Raw genomic sequence first — 26,924 nt, 5'->3', positions numbered from 1 at the left:
AAATATCAACAAAAAAAAGATCCGACACTCCTTCTGCAGGTATTTTACTCTCTCTTCACAGCAGTCAGTTCATCTGTCTGATGCATCTGTTCAACAAAGGAGACACGCGCACACACACACACACACACACACACACACAGAGGGTGGTTTGTCACTTATCTGATGTAATCTGTTGTACAATGTTGGGCAATAATTATTTGATCATTTGTAAGTTTGCTCAATTAGAAAGAATGAACAGTCTCTAATTTGTAAGGTATTTGCATTTTAATGGAGAGAGACAGAATACCAACAAAGAAGCACACAGTTACATAAAAGTTAGAAATTGATGTGCATTTTATTGTGTGAAAATATATTTGATCTCCTACAAACCAACAAAGACTCTGGATCAGATTCAGTTTCTTCCCGTCCAACTTCTCCACCACCATGGGCAAGGCCAAAGAGTGGTCAAAGGACGTCAGGGACAAAGCCGTAGACCTGCACAAGGTTTGAATGGGATACAAGATCATCAGAAAGCAGCTTGGCCAGATGGTGACAGCCATTGGTGCGATTATTTGGAAATGGAAGAAATATAAAACACCCATCAATCACCCTCAATCTGGAGATCCATTTAAGATTGTACAGGACAACCTCACCACATTGAGCCAATATGACAACATAAAATCTTGGAAAAGAACTTCCTTTCTGGGTGGTGGGTGGGTCTTTCAGCATCACAATAACCCAAAACATGTAATCAAGGCAACAAAGGAGTGGCTAGAAGCACATTAAGCTACAGACCTCAATCCTATAAAAAATCACCAAAATGGTGCCTGAGATGTGTGCAAACCTGGTATCCAACTACAAGAAACTTCTTACCGCTGTGCTTGCCAGCTAGAGTTTCTCCACCAAGTACTAAGTCATGTTTTTCTTGCAGATCAAGTACTTCCATTTATAACTTTTAATGTAATGTGTTAAAAAAAACTTAACTCAGCAGGGGATTAAATAATTATTTCCCTCACTGTAGATTAAAACATTTAGTATAATAAGACCAAAGAACTACCATTAAGTAGTTAGTCTAGACAAAGTAAAAATAAAATGCAATAATTGCCTGAGTAAACATCCTATAATTAAACAAACACAAGTAAAAACAGACTCATGCATATTTAGACGATTGCTAATGTATGAGGTGTGTCTGAACTGAAGGCCTTGGTGCATATGACCTAGTTTACTTGATGCCATAGATCTCAAACAGGATGTTGAAAGTAAGAAAGACTGTCTTTGGTTAAAATATGTGTCAGGGAAATTCCTTTGTGACTCACACTGAGTTGGTTTCGGTTTATTATAAATTGGTTTGGTAAAATACCACCCTCTGGTCTCCTTAGTTGGTATTAGATTTCTGGGCAAGGCGGGAGGGGTGGATGAGAGGGATGGAGAGTGGGCTTGGGTGTGGGGAAGACAGGTTGTCACCCCTGCCCTTTATATTGAGATACAGTCTGGCTGATGACACTGACTCATCCTTGCTTTCCAAGCTCTCCTCTTTCCTCTTAGTAACCTCCGTCATGGCTTCTGTTCTCACCACACCCAGCGATGCACATGCCACAAAGTGTGCTGCAGGTCTACACAATCCCCATTAGGTGTTTTTGTTGGAGGTTTTTTTTTTTTTTTTTTTTTAAATCTGGGTCAGGAGCCAAATGAGAGTTATGCGAATATGAAAAAATGCCTCTCAACAATGTCTATTATTACTATTGCCTTTTCTTTTTTAACAGAGACTCAAAGTCTTCCTGTATTCATGCTATGTAAGGACAAAATACACCATTGCCTGTAGATATGTCCTTTTACATGCTAAGTGAGGGAATTGCATCAGTTCTCCACATGATGCAACCCATGCTGCAGATAGGCAAACATAATAGTCTGAAAAATCTGGGCTCACAAAGAAAAACATGTTGAAAATATGAACTATCAACCACGCAGCCGACAGTTCCTTTTTCTTTTTTTAATTCTGTGCTAGTCTGCCTTAGTACAGTTTAGAGACATGGGATCCCGAGGTAATAGCGATACGCCGGCTTAACAACTTTTGGCTTTTTAGCAGTGTTAGCAGATTAATGAACAGCAGTGTTGGTGTGTGAGTCTTCCTATTGTCGGTGAACAACTTCGGTCCAAATTAAAACACATCAAGACTGATTTCTGAGAAATTTTCTGGCACGACATGAGGTTCATATTTGTGGTTCTAAAGAAGATGTCTCAGCAACTCTAACTTTAGCCTCTAAACCAGTCACCAGTTTAAAATTTAAATTTGTCTACTGGCTTGGCTATTGGATGACTAAATACTGGCAAAGCAAATACACCTTTCCATCAGCCACAGCTGTACTTTGTTCAGTTGTAATAAGTAAATGTTAGCATGTTGATACATTGGATTAAGATGGTAAACAAGGCTTGTTGGCACTATCATGTTTAACACACTTTTCCCACCAAGTTGAAGACAAAATTTGATCTGTTGTGTTTCATATCAGAATTTACTCTCCTGCCAACTATATTGCTAAAAAACACACTAAAATGAGATTTTACTGACTGTGATTTCTTGCAATTAAATGTAAGCCAAAAAGCAGAGGTTAGTCACCGCAGGCAGGAAACATCATGAAGTAAACTGTACTGACGTGCCACTCATATCCATAACTTTATAACCTTGATCATGATTGTGCCACTTTGCATACGCTGGGAGTTAGCCAGAGTAAACATATATTTGGCTGTGCTGCCACAGCTCATTGAACTGAGTGAAATACCTGAAATAACTCTGAGTCACAACTAAATCACTAAAGCATGTCATGAGAATTTGATCAGAAGCATTTTTAAACTTTAAGGACACTTTTTGAGCATGTTTATGGGAAGCATTTGGTACATGTACAAGTTTTCTTTAGGAGTATACATGTATTCTAAGCAGCATGCAGCTAGGGAACATGCAGAGACAGTTAAACTCCTGAACTGGATGTCAGTAAGGGAGGGTCTGTGTGTGTTTGGATAATTGCCTCATATTTCACAGGTAGACATTTCCCCCCGGGGATAACTCCGGCCTTCCACGCCCCACCACCATAAGCACAATATCAACGCAAATGCGCTGAGTACTCTATATGCTTTTCAACTGGGAACTTGACTCCCATGCTCCCAAGCGAACAGTCATGACAGAAAGACGTTTTTCCAGTCAAATTAACTCAACTGTTAGATAAAAGAAAACACATTTCCAACTTTGCTCATTTCGTGCTTACATTCATGGACTTTCTAGTGTAAAATACATAGTATGTAATAATCTCAAAAATCAAGTCTGCAAACATCTTTCACTTGTTCTTATTTGCCAGGTTACCTGGCAAATTTCTGAAGAAAGGCTTCAGGTTTCTGAAATCTTTGAACCACAGGTTACCAAAGGTCACACTACAAATGATCGTGAGATCAAAAAACTGTGTGAAGCACCTCTCTATGAACTTATTCTAAACGAGGCACACACATACTAGCATATAACTTATACTTTGTTACCTACACAGGGATTCCTCTTGTTAGTGTTAGTTAGTGGCACAATGCCTGGAGAAAACATGTTTCATACATTTATGATAAACAAGTGTAAATACACTGGAGATCTTTAGAGAGTTCTTCAAACCAAAACCTCACCGAGTGAAGTTCAGAAAAGAAATTATTTATTTATGAGTTGATTCTATTGTTGGGTTGGATTTAGTTGTCAAACAGAAGTAATTTACTAAATCATTTGAATACTATCATTACCTTCTTCTCACTAAACACTATAATTACTCTCATTACCTATTTTTGTACTTATACTTTCATAAGATGATACAGTAGTAATCACAATTACTGACTTATTTATGTATTGTTTTCATGTAATTGTATTCATTGTGTTTTGCATTGTAGTGCTTTATACTATTTACTATTACGTGTCCACACTATAGTATTGACTGGTGTGTTCTTGCCGTTGGAAAACTGATCACATTATAACATGTCGTGAATAATTCAACTTCTGTGAATTTAAATTTGATGGTATTGTTGTGAACGTGAAACCACAGGATGCCTTAATAAGAGCTTACAGAGTGATAAGATTATTTTATCCATTTGCTAAAATGACTGAAACCTTGGGTGGCCTAAAGCTACATACACACTGGAAGTGAGTCGCTCGTTGCGCGTTGCTTTGATGCTCACAGCTGGTGGCTTTTATACATTCCAGGCTCTGGTTGTCCTGGTAACCTTCTAAAGTCCTTACTACCAGGTCATAAGTCAATCATTGGTATTCTTCACTCTCATTGGTAGTTTCCTCAGTGGAAGTTGAGAAGTTTATCTTCCCAACTTCCCATCGCCAATGGATATTTATTTCTTCCGTTGTTACCATGTTACAGCAAATAACTTCCAGTGTGTACAAAGCTTAACACATACCCGTGTGCCACGTTTGGTTGCTCCTGATAATCGAGGAGGGGTTTGCAGACAAAGACGTAAACAAACCAAGGCAGACAAACACAGATTTTGTATATTATAGTAACACGGATATGGAAATGGATATCTCTAAGTGTATATGTTTTTAATGCAAAGTTCTAGATTTTAGTTTCTGTCCACGGAATTTGTATTGAAAGATCTTCACTTGGTTTTTCAGACTGCTGGATCCTCACAGAGCTTCAGATAAAGGTTAAACTTTCTTAAGTAATTAAGTATGTTTACCATCTACCGTTGCTACTTAATATAAAATCTTTTTCCAAGACTTTATATTAACTTATGTGCAAGACTTTGATTTTATAATGAGATTTATATTTTCATCTTAGAATAATGCACATATATTTTTTAAATGCTGTCTTGTCTAAGTTCCTGAATTCTTCAAGTTGACCTTTGGCATCTATGCCTTTTTAGGCATGAGTTATACAGATCTGTCACTCCTAATCAATCACATCAGCATACTTCTGAAGAACCCCTTGGCATCAAATTTAAATGCACTTGGTAAGAAATTATTTCTTTTAAACATGCAGGGTTAATATTGTGATGGGGCATACATTAACTTAACCCTAACCAGCATGTAAATGCAACATTAGAAAGTGAGAAAAAATTACTGAAGCAAAATTCAAAAACTCAAAGACAGTTGATCTCCTAGCTGACACACGTCCACCCTCCAACTGTTGGACTTCATGGCTCTAAACATCAAATTGTTCAAAAATTGTTGTGGCTGGTATATCAAACCAGACATTTGAAGACACCAGCTGCAGTGGCCAGAAAGCAATTTTTGTTTCTCTGGGGTGAGAACACACTAGCATTTTGCAACCTCATCTTTGGATTATAAATATTGTAAATCTTGCCAGCAAGAGAAAAAAATGAGCAAACCAGATAGGACTGATGATTGAATATTTCTCAACATTGTGAAAATAACCCAATAAAATGAATAAAGCACCCCTGTACAGAGCGTAGGCTTGTTTAAAGGCCAGTGAGTGATCATGATGGTGTGTCATGTGGGACGAATGAGGCAGCTGAGGACTTGTTTGAGGAAGGAAGTCATAGTACTTCAAAATAGATTTGGTTTGCTCGTATGGTTTTTATCTTTTAATCCTGCCTTTTCTGTGTCACACACACACTCATGTGCCCAAGCAGCGGGCTTTGTGATGTGGTAGGAGGACCTCAGGAGGTTTGGCTCCTGATGATTTCTGGGAGCAGCACCAGCATGGTGACTTGATCCCTGCTCGGCAATTGGATTGGCCTGATCTGGCGGTGGCAAACCAGTTCTGCCTGGAGATTGAGGGGGGGTTACTCAATAATAGAAGGAGTTTTTATTAAAAGGCAGGCTGGCTAGAGTTGATCAGGAGTTTGTGTGTGTGTGTGTGTGTGTGTGTGTGTGTGTGTGTGTGTGTGTATACACATGTGTGTTTTGAATGGGGCTTTTTGTTCCAACGTGACTCACCATGTTCTAGCTACGGTTGGTGCCTAAAGGGAGAGAAGAAGGGGGGGTGAATGGCACACAAGAGAAATAGTTGATGTGGTTAAGTCATTAGGAAACTGCATGTTCAGTTGGCCTGTCAAGCTTCGGCCTTCTTATATGATGAATCAATACGCCAAATTCTTGCCTGTGAATGGGACGTACAGAGAGTTGAAGAGGGATCTATCCTCTGCTGTCGCTGGCTTGAGGTCATCTAAACTTTTAGCCAACTCTTTGGCAGACTGGGCGTGCTAGTATGGCTAAAAGTAACTTCGACGGGACTTGATCAAAGCAGATGGGGCATGTGATTGCTCGCTTACTGACTATAAATTTGTTAGCAAAATTTTATTAAGCTGATGTACACAAATAACTTTTGTCATGGTTCTGATTGTTGTGTGAAAACATAAAGGAAGTCAACAGGAAATGATTTCATAGATTCTTAGAAGCCACTGTTTGTTTATTTGTTTGTTTAACATATTTTGGAGCTTTACTTCACTACCCTGCTCTCGACATAGATATAGGGTTTTTGTTGAAAACTCTTATTGTCAGATGATTCCCATCTAGAGCTGTGTGAGTGGAAAATAATCCAACATCCTGCACAGGGTCATTTGCTTGTGCTATTTTCATAGAGCCGAAGTGAAACCCAAACTTCTGGATTCTGTTTCAGAAGTACGAAAGCCTTCTTCAACTGACATTTGTAACTGCATGTACAACTTTAAAAGAAGAGTTTCACCACAGTATTGTAAATGAGCTGGCGTTTACATACTGCTTTCATAGTTGTATACACTTGTTAAATCTGATATAATTAGCCGTTTCTAGGGTCCAAAGTCACCTTCCTAAAATTAAATTAAACAGTAAGAGTTAACAATGGTGCATATTCTCTTGGCTCCAGTGTGGCTGATCTCCCAGTTGGTGCAATAAAGGTTAACATCCAGACATCAAAGAAAATAAGATTTGGCTAAGTTCAAAGTTGGCAGGAAGTTAGCTTGCTAGTTTCTGGCTGAAGATGATAACACCGTGTACTGACTTAAATATCTCTAAAAAACTAAAGCATAAATAGCTGTGATATCACTTTGGACATAAGCAATGACAGAAAACTAATTAACAATGACATTTGGAGGGTTAGTGATGTTGGGCTAGTTGACATATAATGAGTGTTACCTGGTGGCTAACTATAAAGCCTCGGTTATGCTAATATAAACAAATTACCACAGGGAAGAAGTAGCAGTTTAACATGTCATCACTTAATCAGCAGATTGACCACTTGAAAGTTTTTGCGCACACATATTTACACACATATTGTGTCTCAGAGGATAAGACCATATAGTCTGCTAATCAGAAAGTTGTTGGTTTGATCCCTGGCCCCTGCAATATAAGATAAGATAACCTTTATTAGTCCCACACGTGGGAATGTGCACTAAAGTGCCAGTCGTCCATTTTGTGATGTACAGGTCGTGGGATAGGCAGTGTAAAGAGAGACCGGACCTCCCTTTCCCCAGCTACCCCTCCAGCTCATCCAGGGAAACATGGTGGCATTCCCAGGTCAGCTGAGAGACATAAATCTCTCCAGCGTGCCCAGTGTCTGCCCTTGGGCCTTCTCCCGTTGGGACAACCTGAAACACCTTGCCTAAGAGATGTCCAGGAGGCATGCTAGCAATCCTTTGATGTGGAGAAGTAGCAGCTCTACTATAAGCCCTTCCCAAATGACAAATGACAGCCATCCTTCAGAGTAAGCTCATTTCCCCTGCTTGTATTTGTGATCTAATTGTTTCGGTCACTACCCAGAACCCGTGGCAAAAGGTGGAGGTACAGTACTGAAGTGTCCATGGGCAATGCACTCAACGCCATAATACCCATGTTGCATCCATCTGTGTGCCAGTGTGTCCTTGATAGTTAGAAAGTGCTTGGTGACGAGGTGAATATGGTTTGTAATATGTCTGTGAAGGTTCTCAGTCATCCAGGTCATCGTAGTCTAAGGACTACTTTCCAAGCTCCTTAGACAATGGTTTGTAATAAAGAAAAAATGCTTTAAGTACGAGTCTATCCGCCATTTATATAGGCTGTCCAAAGATACTGTAATTTATCACTGTACCGCTCACTACATGCAGTCAGATTTTAAAGAGCACCATTTCCTTTAATCTCCAGACCAGCAAAGGTAAAAACATGTCAGTGAATATAGAAAGTGGCCAAGTTAAGCAGCACCGTGAAAAAGATCAAATGGTGTTGCTTTTTTAAGGGAAAAAAAACAGGTTACAGTTATGACTCTGAATAATTGTGCTGATACACTTTTAAAATTTGATTGGAGCAGTAGTTTTATTTTCTGTAATCCTTTAGTCAGACTCACAGCACTTCTGTTTTTGCCAGTTAGTTTCTGTTTTGTCTTTTTGAAAAAGAAAAAAGTTGTGTTGCGTTATGAGCAAAAAGTTGTACACGCCAGGGAAGTGACATCAATACTCCATATAAATATGCTCAAATATTGGAAATTAACCATGCGCCACCTTTTGTTTACACATTCATACACACACACATATTACCAGTTTTTCTTAGACACTCCTATTTGTTGTTAAGCACTCATTGTCACCAAAGTGTGAAAAAAGCCTCTATTTGACGCCCACCCACAACCACCTCTGTGGAGCCCTCCAAGAGGCGGTCACACACTTGTTGCCCCCTCCACCCTTCACTCCAGCGCCGTTTGCCATGGATGTTTCAAATCCATCTGACCTGCCTGTGCTAATGGACATTTTGGGAGAGGGATGGCAAAACCGTCTGCTACTCACAACGGCCGCTGTGAAAAAAATACGGTTTGCTAAGAGGGAGGTTCTGCTGTGTATGTGTGTGTGTTCACAGCCAGCCATACCAGTGACTAAGTTCCATGTTGGGGTCATGTGTCGCTGTAGGCCATTGGGATTGCTGTTGAAACATGAGATATCTTACTCTTGCAAAACTAAGACTCTGAAATTAATTCTCCGGCAAGTACATCTTGTCAATTTAGCCTTTTGCCCACATCATTATCTTGGTTTTATGAGGGCGTTTTATTTCTTCACCCTCTGAGGTGCTGCCAGTGTGTACATGTTCATTACCTCAAAAATGTCCATCCTACGCAAATTTTAAAATAAATTTCTTCCTTTAGACAGATAAACCACATGGCAATTGTGCCACTTTTAAAAGGAAACACCTCATAGTAATATAAGCATTCAGGCCCTTTTGGAAAGAGCCTGATCAACAGGTTGAGCAGTGGAACATGCCAGTAGGTGAACATGCCTCTCTATTGCTTCTGTAAAATCATCTCGCTCTGTGGGACTTGACAAGCACAACACTGTTTCCATGAAGTAGTTAGGCTGAGTAAAATATAAATAAAAATAGAAAGCATTGATTTGCTCCCTATATTTAAAGTTTTGGTTTTTTTTTTAAAAAAAAAGAGGGAAGTTGCTGTAACAGCAGCTAAAACATTAAACATAAACCTATAAAGAAAAAACTTAAATAAAGAAGAAAAGCTGAAGAAAATGATGGAAAGAGTACAACATATTAAATACTGATACTTTTTTTCAGTTGATGGCAGCAACGTTGCAGTGAAAGACTGGAAAGTTGTGTAACTTCTCTAAAAACAGCATTACTGAGACGGTAGCCCAATAATAAAATACTTTTTATTTCTCAAGATAAACTTCCAGAGAAATACAGAATTTCATCATCTACAGTGCATGTATCATTAGGATTCAGAGACCTGGAAAATCTCTGTACCTAAGGGAACAGGCTGAATATCAGTACTGAACGCTGGCTGTGATCTCCACACTGAAAACAGACACAAGTCTGTAGTGAAAATCTCTGCAGGAGCAAAAGAAAACTTCTAAAAACCATTGTCAGTGTGCACATTTTTTCCCTGCATTCACAAGTCCAAGTCAAAACGTAACCATTCAATGAAGAAAAGTCATACGTAAACAAGATGCAGAAATGCTGCTGCCGTCTCTGGGTGGAAGCTAATTAAAGATGCACTGAGACGAAGCGGAAAACTGTCCTGTGGTCTGACCGATCGTGGATGTCCTGTGGTCTGGGATAAAGAAAAGGGCTTGATAATACCAAATTATTCTTTTTGTAGTTTTTTAAGACATTTCACAACAAGAAATTGGATGATTCTCGCAGGAGAATATCTGATTTAAATAAATAAAAGTATCTAATTTAAATAAATAAAAAATAGGGAAAAAAGGATACTTCATAGACGCTTTAAATTAAAAAAAATTGATGCAGTTTTGACTTAAATTTCTAATTTTTCCCTTCTCTCTTCCACTTTTTACACCTTTCACAATCTCTGAAGTGAAGTTATCACACATGACCATTTTCTTCCCCAGCTGCAGCAGATGTGCAGTTAACTAAGAAGACAGATTGTGTGCCAAATTATAGAGAAACAGCTTGTGTTTGGTGATATTTGCTGAGTTATTTGAAGCGTTGCATTTGAAATTACCTGCCACTTCAAACAAAGAAAACCAAGTTCATTTTTGCTCTTCTCCTTCTGTAGCACCTACTAGTACTGCGACTGCAACTTTATGTCATCTACATGCATGACAGGGATAATGCAGGGGAAAAAAGGTGTGAGTAGCGTCTGCAGGCCGGCTGGTTGGCTGAAATTACTTTATGATGTGTTGATTGAGTATCATCTGTCATCAGCTGGAAAGAACTCCAGGCTTTGGGACATGAGAAATGAACTTGGTTGATATTATGTATGAAACTTTCTTTTTGATTTCATTAATAATTGAAGGTGCTGGAATGCTGTTTGTAATCGCACAGGCCCAGTTTAACCCCTAAGATTGGTTTAAATCTTCTCATCTGTTTGGGAACAGTGAGCAGAAGCCACCATGCTTGGCACTGAAATTAACTTACACATTTAGCCAGATACCGAAAACTTATAAAACTTTACAGATGTTGCAAAATGGCCTCATTCTAAAGGATATTTGAAACTTGACATGAACTTTAAGCAGAATTGAGCATATGTGAAGCAGAAATGAAATCAGAATAGTGTGACATTTTCTGCTTTCCAATGATTGATTCATGTAGAAGAAAATTCCATAAAAGAAGCGTGTATTTACTTACATGGCTTTAAATAGATCCTGTTCCACTTCACACTAACATTTTGCAATCCATTCGCCTGCAATAAGATTTTCATCCTACTCTCATGGTGAGGACATTATACATTAAACACTCCCTCACACACACAAAGTATGGGCCAGTTCCTCCTACTATTTCTCTTAATGTGTCCCTTGTGCTGGAGGTGTGTAGCTGCCAGCATTGTTCACTGGCTACGCTGGACTCTAACAGCTGTGTGTATTTACCGATGATAAACACACAAGTTGCTGCAGACATTTTAGCCCTGTAACTGTGTTTAGTAACTGGTAACCTTTATTTTTTATTTATTTGTTTTTTTAATATAGGAATTGAAGAGCAATATTAAAAGTCTGTAGGTGCGCTTTTGCTGTTTTTCTTTTTTTTTTTTCTGCAGCTGTCTTTGTATCTGTTCAGTATCTGTCAGAAAACAGCACAGATAAGGCGTTCCTGCATGTTTGCACATCCAAGACTGGTCCCACTGGGCTGTGTGAGCTGTTCCTCCAGTGCAGCTCCGGGGTGTGGATCACAGGCTGTGCGACGGCGCCTCCTGATGCAGCTTCTGGGTCAGGCCTTTAGGAATTAGTGGTAAGTCTGGAGATGCAGCTTCAGGGCTGGGCTCATTGACTCTATGAAAGGGTAGTTACTTGGGTGGGGCACATCACTGGCCTCCCACACTTAAACTGTTTAAGTTTTTGTTTTGTTTTGCTTTGTTTTAAATATGATGTGCTGGATCACTGGCAGGTAAAAAGGGCTTTTTTCCCTCCTCACTTTTGCCTATGAACTCATTAGATAGGTGTTTTCCCAAAGCTCAGTTCGGGCATGAGAGCTCATGAGAAGATTAAACAAATGAGAGTGAATTATTGCTCAAAAATATTAGCTGTAATAAAAATATAGAGAGAATTTATTAAAATTCTGCAAAATCAGAATGATTGGCAGAGCTCCTGCCAACGCTCTGCTTGTATTTCCGAGCTCATTCTTTTATTCAAGCTCGAATTTCAAAGCATTTTTAAATATGCTGTGTTTGGAGCTGTTAATAATTTGGTGGAGTTGGGGGAGATTTAAAGGAATTTTGTGGTTTGCCAAACTTTGCCTAGGGAAACAAAACTCTCACAAACACTCACAGATTCTTTACACATGACTAATAGTGATATCAACACACACCAGATAAGGTACTGTATAGTGCTGCAGTTAAAGAGGGTATATTTTAGAACATCTCCGGCTGCAGCATTTGTGTCATTCCTCTTTCTCGGAATAAAAAGGAGAACTTTTTTTTGTAAAGTGAAAGTGCAGCAAAGAGCAGCATTTACCATAGCTTATCATAACATTTGTGAGAGGAGTGCATTTCATATGCAAGGAATGTCTGACTCATTTTTCCTGTTTGTGTGCGCTTGTCAGTTATATCTTCAGAAAAGCTGATCTAAACAAGATTATTTAGATCATTTACACGTCTCTTCTCCCCGCAGAGCTCAGGGGACTGTTTTTTTAGCTGTCACTTTGCATAGACAACGGAGGCCTAACTACCCAGTTTTACATAGCAGTTGAAGCCTGATAGCACACTTTCTTGGATAAGCTTCCTGCTTTAAATAAGCTCATGTGTTTTATGCTGTAAACCATTCACGAGTTCTTCAGCACTTTCAATCGTAGCAGATTACTCATCGTAAACGGAAACGACAATATTTTGTAACCATTTTTTTTTAAATGGAGAACTTGAAGCAGCCAAATGAATCATACTTGTACGCATCTGAATTTTATTGGAAGGATTCAGCACGTGAAAATGCACACGTGTTCCCTCAGATGTGCCTTTTGCATTTTTATACTTGTAAGGTTGACGATGTTCAGTGCAGTTCACTGTAGTTTATCTTTAATTGGTCCCACATGTACAGTGTCAGAGCACCAAATTCGTATTATTCCACAGGTTAAAGTAGTCCATAAGCAACACACTGTTCACTCCTGTTTGGGCATCGTTTGCCAAAAGCAACTGTGCCCAGCTGTGTCGGGACATTTGATACATTTGTGGGCTCGTTTTAAAGATTGGAGGACAAAAAAGTTCAAACACTGTTGATCATTTAAATTAAACGTTATACAGTAAATATTCTGTGCACATGGACAAGAAGACAGTTAATTTTAGTTTTAAACAAACTTTATTCAGCATTTTACTCAACCAGGAACAAATCATTTGACAAACTTTATTTTATTTCACTTTTTTTTATATTACATTGTCTTACATTTGTCAAGGCCATTATCGATTATCAAAGGACTCAGTCTCTCCAACCCTGTCTGCATCTGCCTCAGTTCAATCTACAAATAGCCATGTCCACATATAGGCCTGGGATTCAAAACTTCTTCACTCTATTTTCTCTGGGCCATCAGCACAGCACCAGACAATCCCCCCTTTTCATATCTCTCCAGCAGATGAACTGTCTAACCTTGTGTTAGTGAGCATTACTCTAATTTAAAGTTCCCTTGATGGACTATGGCCAGCTGCCTCGGGGCAATGGCTCTCGACGACACTATCTTGTGATGGGATTATACAGACACATGCACACAAATGTCCTGTTTACCCCTTCCTGCTCAGCTTGATTTCACCAGTTTGCTCACACTTTTCAAGCTTTTTCCAGCTAGGTAGAAAGAGAAGGGGAATGTTCAGGAGTAAGCTTGAGAATCCTCTTTTCACTTCTCTTGTCTTTGTGGAATTCAGATTTTTTTTTTTTTAGCCATTTTAACTCTCACAGAAGCACTTGAGCAATTGCAACTCACATTATTTCCCCTGTATTAACAGGACTTACAGGACTCCAAAACAGTTGCAACAGTTGCAAAGATTTGTTGTGATAAACAATCTTATCACTGAAGCTGGTGACTCAATGGTGACGTGCAGCGTTGGTTGATGAGACTATAGCAAGTTTTACACATAAATTCCAGATAATGTTGAGAGAATTAGGTCTGCACATTGTCCAGAGTTGGCTTTTCTCACATGTGATAGATGCATAGTGACACTTGAAATGCATTGTGCAGTTTAGGTTTAGGCAAAGAGAGGCGACTGGATAGTCTGCGCAGGAGGCGGGACGTGATGCAAACTCACTCTGTGAATTACCTGAACCTTTCACACATGTGCTCATTTGGACTTTACTTTCTACAAGGAGGCTGCCTGGGTAATGTCTGGTCCAACTGATATAGATATTTACATTCTAATATTCAGCTCCGCTGGTTAATGTTAGAAAAGTTCGGAGCTACAATGCATTTGAGAAAATGAAGAAATATTCCCTGTAAGATCTGACATGGAGGTAGCCGTCATGATTTTGACAGTTAAATGACAAGTTTATCAGCAAGACACTTAAAAGAGATCGTTAATGAGACAAAACACAATAAAGCTTCTGTGATCAACATACTTGAGTTTATTTCTGCATGACTGCAGAAGCATGTAGAAGCGATGGGTTGAATGTGTAGAATACAAGCCCTCCATTCTCACTGCGAGACATCAGACCCTCAAGGTGAGACATTTATAGGACGCAACAAGAAATTCAAAGGCTTCATTCTTGAAAAACATGCAGTGTTTTGCACTTCCTCTCCCTCCCGGAGATAACGTTGCTATCCTCGGGGAAAGCAGCTGATTTATTGACAACACACCACCGCAGCTGAAAGTTTTAAAAGCAGGGGATTTTTTTTTTTTTTTAACTTGAACATTTTATGGACTTTGAACCACGAGACACAGCGTGGCAAACGAGATGGAGACCTCATGACTCCCAACAGACAGGACAAGCGGGGAGGGATCGTCTTCCCCATCAGCTCTCTCTGTGGGACGCTTTTGTTCGATAAGATGTCATGCACCACACCCGATTTAAGTCATGTGCTCCTCATTGAATGACGACCAACACAAGTCAACAAGGATGTGTTTGTGTGTGTGTGTGTGTGTGTTTGAGCCACTCGGTACATTTTGCGCATGTTTGTTGTTTAAGGTCATATCGTCCTGTTGTGCTTGCATATCTCCGTGTATGTCCAAGTGCATATTTCTTTGCTGCGTAGCCAAAGTATGAAAGAATGTGCTGGACTGGAGAGAAGGTGCTGTGTCCCTGTGAGTGGGTGTATATGGTCTGGGTCAAGGCTTTTTAGTACATTAAGACCTTAACTCTGCTCCAGGGGACTCTTACTCCACACCCACGCCTCCATTTATTAAACTCTGGACCACATCAACATTCCTGGGATTAGACACAAACCATATAGCTACACATGCACTCGCGATATATTATCGCTGTGAGATACATTCATATATAGCCAGCATGAAACTGTTGGTCAGCCCTCATGTGAGAGCTTAATACGGTCTTTTCAGATACGGCTTGGCTGTAATGAGCAGAGGGACTGACACATTTATTCTGTATCTAAAGGCACTTTGCAAGATAATTAAGGTGGCTACAACCACATTTAAGTAAATTCTCCTTCATTTGCTCAGTATCTAAAAAATGGCCTTGAGTATTCCACCCGGGGGGAGGGGGGGGGCGTTGATGTCTCCAGTAATTCGCAGTATAATTTTGGATATCTGGTGACAACTCAGAAAAGGTTGAGTCACAACTTTAAGTTGTTTTTTAATTTCACTTTTGCAGTATTGTTACGTTTAGGCACCAAAACTGCGTGATTATGGTTAGGAAAATATTTTTGGTAACCATTTCCTGGAAGACTGTCTCTTTTTAGGTGAGTCACGATGAAAAACATTAACCAGCCCCAATATGATTTTCCTGATTTTCTGTCAAAAATGTGTTACAATGGCTTGAGAGGTTTTCTTAATTCACTTCAGTTGTGTGAATTAACTTGCCAAATTACATTCGTCGCCTCGAAGCACGATGTATTGTAAAGTAAAGACCAGAAAACAGAGAAAATCCCAATATTCAAACATTAAACTTTGAACAAGCACTTGGCAACAGTGGGAAGGAAAAACTCCCATTTAACAGGAACAAACCTCTGTCAGAACCAGGCTCGATGAGGGGCAGCAATCCAGTTAATGGTACATAGTTCTGGCTTGTGAGCACAGAACGCCCGCCCACTGACTTCTATTAACGAGGGGCAGCCAATCAGAAGAAAGGAGGATGAACTAAGGGGCTGCACCAGTAATGCCCAGTATAAGATAAGGATGATGTTGCTATAAATTGACTCCAGCAGTATCCAAACATTTTTTTAAAAATGGAGCTGGATATAAGCACAATATAACACACACATTTATATATGGAGGTAATACACAGTGCTCTCTTTTGTACAGGGTATAAACAGCATACTGAAGCTCCCTCTCTCTCACTGTCACACGCACTTCCTGTTAAGCCTTTAATCACAAACATGCTCATTTTCAGTCCTCGTGTTTACCCAGACAGATCAATCCAGCTGATCCAGCAGCTGCTGGACCTTGATCTCAAACTACCCCTGACAGATAGAGCCCCTGTTGGACGACATGCTCACTTTACTGCATGGGTAGAAGCAGGGATATCATTTACTTAGGCTGCAAATACCAAATTTATGATTGTGTGTGATTGTATGTAAATGTAGTCTATCTAGTGGTCCAGTGGAGCTACAATCTCTTTTAGAGGGGTATCATTATGTATGAGTGTGCATATATTTGCACGTACAGTGTTATTTCTTTGCCTCTGTACTGGTTTATGGTTGCACACATATATTCCTCTATGTATTTCACCTGTGCGTGTGCCTGCATGCCTACATAGTGGGTGCTTGCTTCTGCATTAGCATGTGTGTGTCAAGAGCATGGGTTGTAACTCACTTTGACTTCGAGCGAGGCCCCTGGCAGGGAAAGCTGTGGGCCTGGCAGGTCTCAGCAGGGCTCTAAAGCGGCTCAGCTCAGCTCCGCTGGTGGCTGCAGGCCCGTCTCCATGTCACTTGGAAGATGTGTTCACAAGAACTCCTTACTGGGAGGCCTCCAGCAAGAAAGCAGGATAATGTCATCATGTCTTATTGCTGGCAGCCATGTTAGCTCCACAATAGGTTCAGAGAGACTGTGCTGTAGAGAAGCACAGAGATTCATGCCAGTTGATTTGTACAGTGTTTGCCATTTTCCCATTATTAATGGCAGCAAGGCCACTGTTAGAGCTGCTGCAGGCCTGCCAGGTCTGCCTTAGAGAATAGGCAACTATGTGGCACCTCTTAAATTTTATCTCTGGCTCTTTCTATTCAACTTTCTAAAAGTACATAAAACAAATTAAAAGATTAATAATAATATCTGACAAGGAATTGACTTAAAAGTTGCTATACTTAATTCTGAAATTGATATATTTAGTTTAAGTAGCAGTATTATAAAACAAGGGTTAGCAGCCAGCTTAGCTCTGTAAAATATGTATTAGACAAAGTCAAAAATGTATATTTTTAAAATGTATATCCCATATGTTTAATGCACATACAGTCAAAATAGAAGAAAGGGTATGTTTTTTGGGATTTATTTTTAAAGAGCAGGTGATTTATGTGAGGAAATGTTCCCCGATAAACAGAAACTGGACCCAGTAGCAATATGAAGTAAGAGGAACTCACGTAGCTCTTAGATGAAAATGCCTGCTAGGCAGCAAAGTATAATTTCTGTGTGCTACGGTAAACAAAACAAGTCCAAACACATCAATCACATATCAAAGGTCACGAGGCTTATCTCAGAATACAGAGTATGTCTTTAAAATATGGGTGCTGTTCTCAAGTATCTTTTTCAAAGTACTAAAAGTGGTTTCTGAACATAACTCGTGTGTGGGTAAAACAGCAAATAACTTTTTTTTTATTTTTTATTTATTTATTGTAAAATAGAACAAGTTTGATGTAATTACCCGTTTTCTGGTTCAAATGCTTCTTCACTTCCTAAAAGCAAACAACACAGAGACATCATTAAGAGTTAAAAACACTGGAAACACTTTCATCTCCAACAAAGGGACCATTGTGGTTTTTCTTTCAGATGTTACAATCAAAAATGTCCCAAAAAAAAGAAAGAAAGAGGAGAAATACTAAGCCAGTTCCCTATATATATATATATATATATATATATATATATATATATATATATATTAGTTTCACTATTATCTCAACAATTCACACATTTAGATTTTTGGCATTATTGTATTTAAATGCATCGTTCATTGCCATGAATTCACAATAAATTTAATATAATCTAAAGATGCCATGTAGCTCAGCACAAGCAGCCTGCCTGCCTGGATTGCTCGGGCCGAGTATTAAGAAGGTTGAGACAGGGAATGAAATGCATAAAGACGTGGATGTGGAAAGTGGGTGAAGCGATTCAACTAAAAGAGGGAGAAAACACAAAGATAGAGTCGTGGGACGAAGGTGGAATCGGGTACAGAGGAAGGAGAGCGGAGCCATAGTGAGAGCGAGGTTACGGCCTGGACCCTGACCCAGATTTTAAATATGGTCTCTGACAACCTGATCTGACCATGCTGCTGTGTGGTCTTCCTGTCTTTCCATTCGTTATGGGTGCATGACGACCACAGAGATCTCCTCCTAGCTCTCCATGCAGTCGTTTGACGAGTTGGAGCACGTTCGTTTAATGCCACATTAAAGTGACGCCAAGCTCGAGGTCAGACGTCGCAAGGTCCTCTTTTGTGATTTTCAAAAATGTACATGCTCATCCAGCAACGATGGAGAGAGAGCTAGAAAATGGAGATCCATATAATTACTTTATGCAGCTGCTTAAAAACAGAGGTTTGTCAGTATTATGAATAAGAACATTTTCCATGCAGACTGGAAAAAGTCTTAAACTCAAAGGGTAGAAAATTTATTTATGTATCAGCAAAGAGAAGAACACTCTGTGCAAAACAAAGTCACTGGCAGTTTGTAGGAGCTCGGCTTTTAGTTTTGCTGGTTTGCTGACAATGCCTACGCCTGCTTGGTTACTTAATGGCCAAGAAGGAGCAAATGCACGTGCTCATATCAGCAAACGTACATGCTCAAAAAACCAAGAATCTACATAATTTCTCTTAAATCTTTCTGCTTGCAACAAAAGGTTGTCATTCTTAAAATATTTTTTAATTTTTAAAAAAATCCATACAGGGATAGAAAAATGTACAATTCGAAGAAGTAGGCAGATCATTTCTCTGTGTACCAGTAAGAGAAGAACACTGGGTGCAAGCTGAAGTCTTTGGCAGAGGTTGCTGGCACTCGCTTTTTGCTTTTGCTGGTTTGCTGGCAATGCCTACGCCTGTTTGGTTACTTAATGGCCAAGCAGGAGCTATAACCAAGCCAGCTTCTTTAGAAGAAGAAATCAAGATTTTGGGGCATTTGGCAGAGTTAATGGGATTATTTTTTAATAGCCAGTATTAATAATTCATAATAAAATCCTATCAGAGAGACACTATCATAGTAGTGTCTGTTGTAAAGCTGCGGTTTTTATTTGCTTCATTATTACTAGCAAAATAAAACGGGGAATGGGTATGACGTTGTCTTTATATTTGGGAGGTATTACAGTTTATAGGGGGGCCGAATGTCGGTGTACATTTCTTGAATTTATAGCCTGCCTCTGTGGATAAACATAAACCGACACACACACACATGCGCACAACTACACTGTGTGTTGAGATCACTGGGAGTTAGGTGACAGATACTGAGAATGCCTGGGCCTAAATTAAGCCCACTGCTTCATCAAAAACATCCTGCCTTTCTGCTCAGGCTGAGATTGTGTTCGCTTTTCACGGGGAGCTCAGGTAAGCTAGTGGGGGCAAACACACTTTTATTCACACGCACGCTCAAGCATTACATTTTGTTACAGAGGCTGTGAGAAGCGATGGAAAACTGTCCTGTTTAATATTTTAAAAAAAATAAGCGCTATTGCTCATATTATTCTTATCACATATTTGCGATGATAAAATTGACTCGCTGCAGCGTTGCTGTTTGTTGTGCCAAGAACAAAGACATGGAAAAAATGTAATATTGCTTTATAACCGTCGCTCTTTCTCTGCAAATAAAAGACATGCACCGCTTGGGATAATTCCTTAAATGTACTGTATAAATTCTTTAAATGATGACAACATAGCTGAGCTTAGCCGAGTTGACACTCGCATGCATACATGCACACAGATGTCGTTAGAATTCTAGAAATGTTCCTAGTGCTGTAGGTGTGTGGCGAGAAGTTAAAATAAAGAGTTTTACATAAAAAAAAACATAAAAGTAGCTCATAAAACACGTTTTACTTTAACGTAAACACTAAAATAAAAATCTATACATGACACAATGAATGCATTATTTAGATTTTTTACAGTGAGGATCTGTTCAGAATGAGTTCTCCTCTAAAACACACGAAGGCATGACCTTTGCTTCAAATGCAGCATTGTTCTTCTGTTCGGTTACTTCTAGGAAATGTTTTGAGTACCTCTTTCCATATGCTTGCTGGGAAGGAGAATAAATTCACCTGTATATACACACGATCACAGTGTGACCTATATACAGTAACAAAGAGCCAAAAAATTGGGTGTGAGCATTGGAGGCTAAGGAGGCCAGGAGGGAGGGAGGCAGGGAAGGAGGAGGAGGAGAGTTCTGCACCACTCTGCTCCAGCTCCGACTCTACTGGTGACCCCAGCGCTGTAAATCTGAAAGCACAAGACCATTCCTCACTTCTTGTTTTTTCCTTTCTCCTTTTCACTCTCTGGCCCTTTCACATATCAGCGTCTGTGAATGACTTTCAGTATTTGATCTCGGCTCATTACATCTGCTCGGCAAGTCACAGTAGGATATTTAGTTTTACAAGTGAGATCGGGAGGTGAAAATAAGCGTTTAGTTGCAGATGTTTGGGACTTTTTCAAACGACAACTTGAAGTTAATCAGATATGATGTGACCGTCACCACAGCAAATGTCACTGTTGGCCTCTTTGTGTTAACAGGCAGCTTAATTAAGCAGTCACGCTGCCTCGACGTTCAGTTCGGTAAGCAGAGCTACATCGCGAAAACAAGTATTAAGCCATTTTTACTCGTGCTCATTAAGCATGCATGTCTTCTTATTTACACCCACTTCAAAGCTTTCTGTGTGACAGTTGCCAAGCGGGGGAAAAAAATGAAAGGGAAAAGGCGAGAATAAGAGAAGAGACTCACTAATACAGTCAATTTCCAGGAAAACCTGACTGTGACCAGTTAATTATCTTGATGCCTAACACACAACATGTCTGTCTAAGCCCGAATTCAATGCCGTGGGAGCTGTTAGAAAAGAACAAAATTTGGTGACGGCCAGCTAGAGGTTTTTAATGCAGGTCCCACCGCTTTTCACCAAACTACAACTGAAATGTTTGTCAAAATGACACTAAAGGTATAATATCTGCAGGGGCGTTGCGTTTCCCTAGCAAAGTCTTTCCAAATGAGTCCTCCTAATGTAACAGAGTAAACAATTCTTGGCTTCTAGTTTTAGAGCCAACTTCCAAATTTTAATGTTTACCTACCTAATTCCCTCCAGCATGAGACTGGGTGGAAAAACTGCCATACAACCGAATCACAATTCCAAAACCTTAATGAATGACTGTTTTAGTTAGGATTTTTCAGGGATCGTTGTGCATTACCTGTCAAAATTAACTATATCAGCATTTCTGAAGACACTACCGGAGTCTGTGTGTGGATTAGTATGAAAATGTCCATGAGCAAAAGACTAATATACGTTCTCATGTGTGTGATCTGAGATCATAACTCTGTGAAACGGTATCAACACTGGAAATGTGGCCTGCTCTTTAAGAGCTGCTATTTTGCCAACAAAGAATGCCCAAAGCTTCATTACTAATCTAACTATATGACAAGACTGACGAGAGAACCTCAGAAGGAAACTGAAAACACAATGAAGATTTAAGCTTTACCAGATTTTAAGAAAATGATCAAGACTGTGATTTTCCCACATGCCGTATTTAGTCCCACAAGGATCCTGTCAAGATCACTTGAAAGTTGTGCAAAGTCTGACCTTTTATTTCTTGTTATTTTACAGTGATTTAACAAAAACTACAGCAGGGAGAAGAGTATAAATGCTATTAAAATATTACAGCTGGTGTTTCTGACACAATCAGACAACATTATGTCAGCTGAATAATAGAAACCCAGGCAGACGTCACAATATTTTGGACGTCAGACAGCATCCTGTCAAAAAGACTGCAGTATGCCCAGTTTTTGTTTGGGCTTTTTTGCATTCTCTCTAGTAGTTTTATGAATGTAACACACAACATTTTGGAGCGCACACACACACACACACAAGTGAGCCAACAGAAAGATGATATTGGTTCTGTCGGTTGTGGCGATGGAAAGCAATAAAGTCATTGTCCCTGATCACTGAATCTCGGCCAGTGTGCTAGCAAAATACGGTGTAATCTGTTTCATTATACCACCTTGGAAAAATACAAGCCAGTAACATTATGCTTGGTCAAGTAGGAGTCATGATACCTTTTCCACTGTTTAGCTGTCAGCTTAGAACAGGAAACTTGGGTTACAGTTTACACAGGCTCACCACAATTGGACAACGGAAAATTGGAAAAATGTTGCCTGGTCTGATGAGTCTTTATTTGGAAGGTGAGGTCAGTAGTTGGTGCAAACAACATGAAAGCATGGATTCATCCTGCCTCATATCAACAGTTCAGCCTCATGGTGGTGGTGTATCTGTGTGGCAGACATTTTCATATTTTGGGCCCCTCAAGTACCAGCTGAGCATTTTTTAAAAACCAGTCTACCTGAGTACTGTTGCTGACCATAGTGTACCCATCTTCTTCTGGCTGCTTCCAGGAGGATAACACACCATATCACAAAGCTCAAATCATCTCAGGCTATTTCTTTAAATGAGTTCCCTATCCTCAAATTGCCTCCACAATCACCAGATCTCTATCCAACAGTGCACCTCTCGGATGTACAGTCAACAAATCTGCAGCAAGTGTGTGATTCTATCAAGTCAATATGAACCAAAATCTCTGAGGAATGTTTCCAGCAGCTTTTTGAATCTGTAGCATGAAGAATGAAAGCAGTTCTGAAGGCAAAAGGGGCTCCAACCAACTACTAGCAAAGAATAACTAATGAAGTGTCTTGTGAGTGCATATATCTGATAGAAAGCGAGGAAGTCTCCTAAATAGGTCCCCGTTTAATTTAAAAGTTACATATAATCTAAACATTTAAATGGTAGTGTTTGCTGGAGTTGACGCATGACTTAGATTTCCAAAATCCAACAGACAGCAAGACCCTTAGGCATGAACTTACCTTCCGTTTTAGTTTGAGCTCAGCTTATAGCAGTGATTCTGAATTGGATTATTTGTATTTGAGATGCAGTAGCTGATATAATCTACAAGCACCCTGCAGGCAAAACTGCAAACGCGCACAAATGATGTGAAGAGTGGCTGAAATTGTGAGAATTATTCCTGGAGGGATTGCTCATTGTATAAACGGGATGCTTATTCAAGCTTTTGACATTTTAAATGATGAAAGAAGTTGTGTAGTTCTTTAATAGCTTTTTAAATACTGGCTTTGTTAGCTTTGCACACTGTTGGATACGGATGGGTAGAGAGGGGAGGATGGCAGGCTGGGGTCTGATGAGGGGGATTTCGTACACTGACAAAGTTTAGCCAAGTTTATCTTACAAACTCCATCACCTCCTGACCCACCCCCTTCCACCACCATCCTCCCGTACAGCTTTTAGGAAAATGGGAGTGCTTATTCTGTTATGTGCATGTGCTTTTTAACAAGTTGATTTATGAAACAAGTGTAACTGTTTCTAAGGCTTTGTTGGCAGGATAAACAGTGTTGCATTTATTCCGGCCTCTACATCTCCTCAGCTGATGTTGCTTAAAGGCATTTGTATCCTCCCCTGGCTTAATACAGCCCGAGACAATTTGGCAATTATTCGCACAGTTTGAAATGTCAGCAGACGTGAGAAAACTGAGAGGATATGAGTCTGTGATTCATTGTTGTGTCAATATTTCCAAATAAGAACAGGCTCACTGTGCTGTAGCTCCACGTAATCACTTTTAAGTATGATTAAAACCGATACCTTTTAATGGAGCCATACAGGCGTACACACCTTTCCAAATGTAGGTGGTGGGAAAAGGAAACTGAGAATTGTTGGCGATGAGCATATACTGTATCTCTCAAGGCCTCCATTTATATTCATTATATGCGTTGGCGCACGCATGTTTGAATGAACTGGTTTGTTTTGAGCACCCTGAGCTTTCAAAGAAATAGCTCGGCATTTTTGAGAAGCACGCGCACTTTCTTTCTGGCCAAGAGTTAGATGAGAAGATTGATACCATTCCTGTGTCTGTAGGGTGAGCGTGCAGCTGGAGCCAGGAGCTGTGACGCAACTTGTTTTAATTCAGTTTAGGGATGAAATGATTAGGTGATTGATCGGTTAGTAGATCGACGGAAAATTAATCAGACTTGTCTGTGTTAATGCAATTATCTCTGCAGTCATTTCGAAAGCAAAAATGTGAAAATACTGCCAGTGCACACTTCTAAAATGCCAGATTGTGATGATTTTCCTTGCAGTTTTCTTACATGTTATAGATATAATTATTAACTGAGGAGGAAAACTGCTAATTAAGCACTTATGCACTTAAGTTACAAGCAAAGTTTAAAAGCTGGAAAACACCAGTGCAGTCATCTCTACACCACGGTGCTGGACGGCAACAACATCATCACATTAATCAATACCAGCTGATGTATAACTCTGAGGAGATAGTTACTATCAGGGTTATGTGAAAGCTGATTACTTTCCTCACTGTTTGCTCAGGTTGAGCCTGTTGTCAAGGGCTGATTGGCTGAAAGCAGGTCAAGAAGGTTCTGTCTCTCTATTTATTTATTTATTTTCTTTTAAAGAGGGGCACACAAGAAATGCCTGCTCTGCTTTTGATCGCCTCGACACTTTTGTTTGCAGTGTTTGCTCTAGATTTGAGTGGCTTTCAGATCCTGCCGGCACACACCCTAATGGTTAAAGTCTCTTTGCATAAAGATTGGAAACGCGAACGTGGCTAATATGACTCGGCCTGTCAGCTCAGTAATTACCTCGTTTTATCAATTACAGCTGTACAGAAAGGATTAGGTAAACAAAGGTATTTTGTGTCAGACTCATACCTTGCTAGAAACTGGACGATAACAAGAAGACTTGAGGTTGCCAAGAAATCACACATTAGCCCTTTGAAACTAACAAACTAGTCTTTTATCACTTATATGAGGTGCTTGTAGGTGGAATTTTTATTAACTTATAACAGAGACAGCATGGCTTCTTTCCCATTTTTGTATTAGGCATTATCCCACAAAGAGGATGCCCACAGATTTTTGGTCCCTCACAAGGAGATGCGATTCAGAGTAAAAGGAAACTTGTGGTTTAACTGTTTAAGATTTAATTTACTCAAACATATTAGACTTTTCTGTCAAAGACGTTTGCAGACAACATTAAATTTATATAAGAGAGCAATTAAAGAGGTGTGTGACACTCTTCCTTTCTTTAATATTATAATATGTTAGAGTGATGAGCCAATGAGCCACAAGCTCCGTTATTTTCTAGTCATGGCTCTTTATAATGTGAATAAATTTGGATGTCCTGGTCATATGAATAACACAGCTCTGGCTGTGAACACCGAAGCCCCACCCATCCACCCACCGTCCAAATCATTTGCTTGTGAGGGGCTACCAATCAGCAGAAAGTTAACGTAAAGGGAGTTAAAATAGCTTATTCCACTAGTTGAACTGAGAGCCTGAACAGTATTAAAACAAGGGATTATTTTGAACTCTGAATCATGCAGGGCTACTCTAGTAGAGTCCAAGAATAAAAATAAGTGTTGGAAATGAGCATAATAGGTTCTCTTTAAGTGTTTTTTCCACACACCGATGAAAGAAGAAGAAGAAGGTGTATTGGAGAAAAAAGTCAACGTTAAAAGTGGCGACATGACCACAGGAATTTGCCTCAATCGGAAACCATGTTTACGCCGTTCCTGCGCGTACTCTAAGTTGTACATGTTGTTTGCAGTCAGACATCTACGCTGCCCAAAATTACCCATCCTGTGTGTCAACGAGATAAGTCAACACAAAAACAGCCAAGTACGACAAGAAAACACAAGAGGCACGAAGAATGAAAAATGAAACCCTGTCAACCCAAATAAGAACATCATGCAAGCTCTTCTGAATATTTGGGATGCAAATGTAACAGATATTTCCAAAACTGTTGGTTTTGGAATCTAGCCTGCACTGCACCGCTGTTCTTATGCCCAAGGAATGAGAAGGAAGTTCCAAGAAGGCACATTTCTGGGTCGCCTCAGGCCTGGCTGTCACGCCACGGCTCCTATTACTCCTGCGCCAACATGAAACAGCTCGTCGTTTAAAACTAAAAAGATGTGCTCCACACACACAGGCGGCATATTCATGTCCACATCAGTTGCAAAGATTACTGTGAGAAAAAACAATGCAGGTGCTGATATTTCACAGACGTGTCAGCTGTGCAGCTCAACAATACGTGCATACAACAAAAGAGAGCATAAAGGACATAAAAACACATGCACAATCTGCCTTTTCTTCTGAAAAACTACTATGAAAGGATCATGCTGCTCCTGTGACTGATGATTTTGCCAACATAAAGACTGAAAAAGCAGCAATTGATGTTTTCCAAGTGGCTTGAAAAACTTCCACTGACAGTTTCGATTGAAGCGGAAAACCTCTTTTCTGTAATGGAAGAAGGTTTTGGGGGAAGATGGGTTTTCCCTTTTTTGTAATATCCTCAGAGCCATGCTTGGCACCGACGCCCTCTGGACTGGAGGATCTTGGCTCGGAGCAGACAATGGGGCTTCAAGTGAGTCACAGCAAGTAGAAGAAAAGATCAGAGAAACCATAAAGCTTTGTCATGCTGCTGATTAGCTGGAACTGTTAATTTCATTCTCTTGTTAACAACAAATGTTACAGGGGAGTTTTAGGGATCGCAAGCTTTTGAATTTAATGGAAC

At 39.8% G+C, this 26,924-nt stretch overlaps 1 long non-coding RNA gene across 2 annotated transcripts in view; it reads right to left on the bottom strand.

The window, feature by feature from the left end:
• Positions 1–315: 315 nt before the first annotated feature.
• The window catches only part of LOC146385336 (uncharacterized), a 37,488-nt gene continuing 10,879 nt past the window's right edge, over positions 316–26,924 (bottom strand). Inside the window, exons 2-3 of one of the 2 annotated variants that reach the window (XR_014800473.1) lie at positions 17,812–17,842; positions 316–17,006 (exon numbers count right to left, since the gene is read on the bottom strand). This is a non-coding gene — a long non-coding RNA (uncharacterized LOC146385336). Of the gene's footprint in view, positions 17,843–26,924 lie in introns of both variants that reach the window. The other variant, XR_014800472.1, reaches the window with a different exon arrangement.

The sequence above is a fragment of the Perissodus microlepis genome, chromosome 6 (assembly GCF_051167445.1).
Source record: "Perissodus microlepis isolate ML-2025 ecotype Zambia chromosome 6, ASM5116744v1, whole genome shotgun sequence".
Lineage (NCBI taxonomy): Eukaryota > Metazoa > Chordata > Actinopteri > Cichliformes > Cichlidae > Perissodus > Perissodus microlepis.
This window is presented reverse-complemented; position numbering and strand designations above follow the sequence as displayed.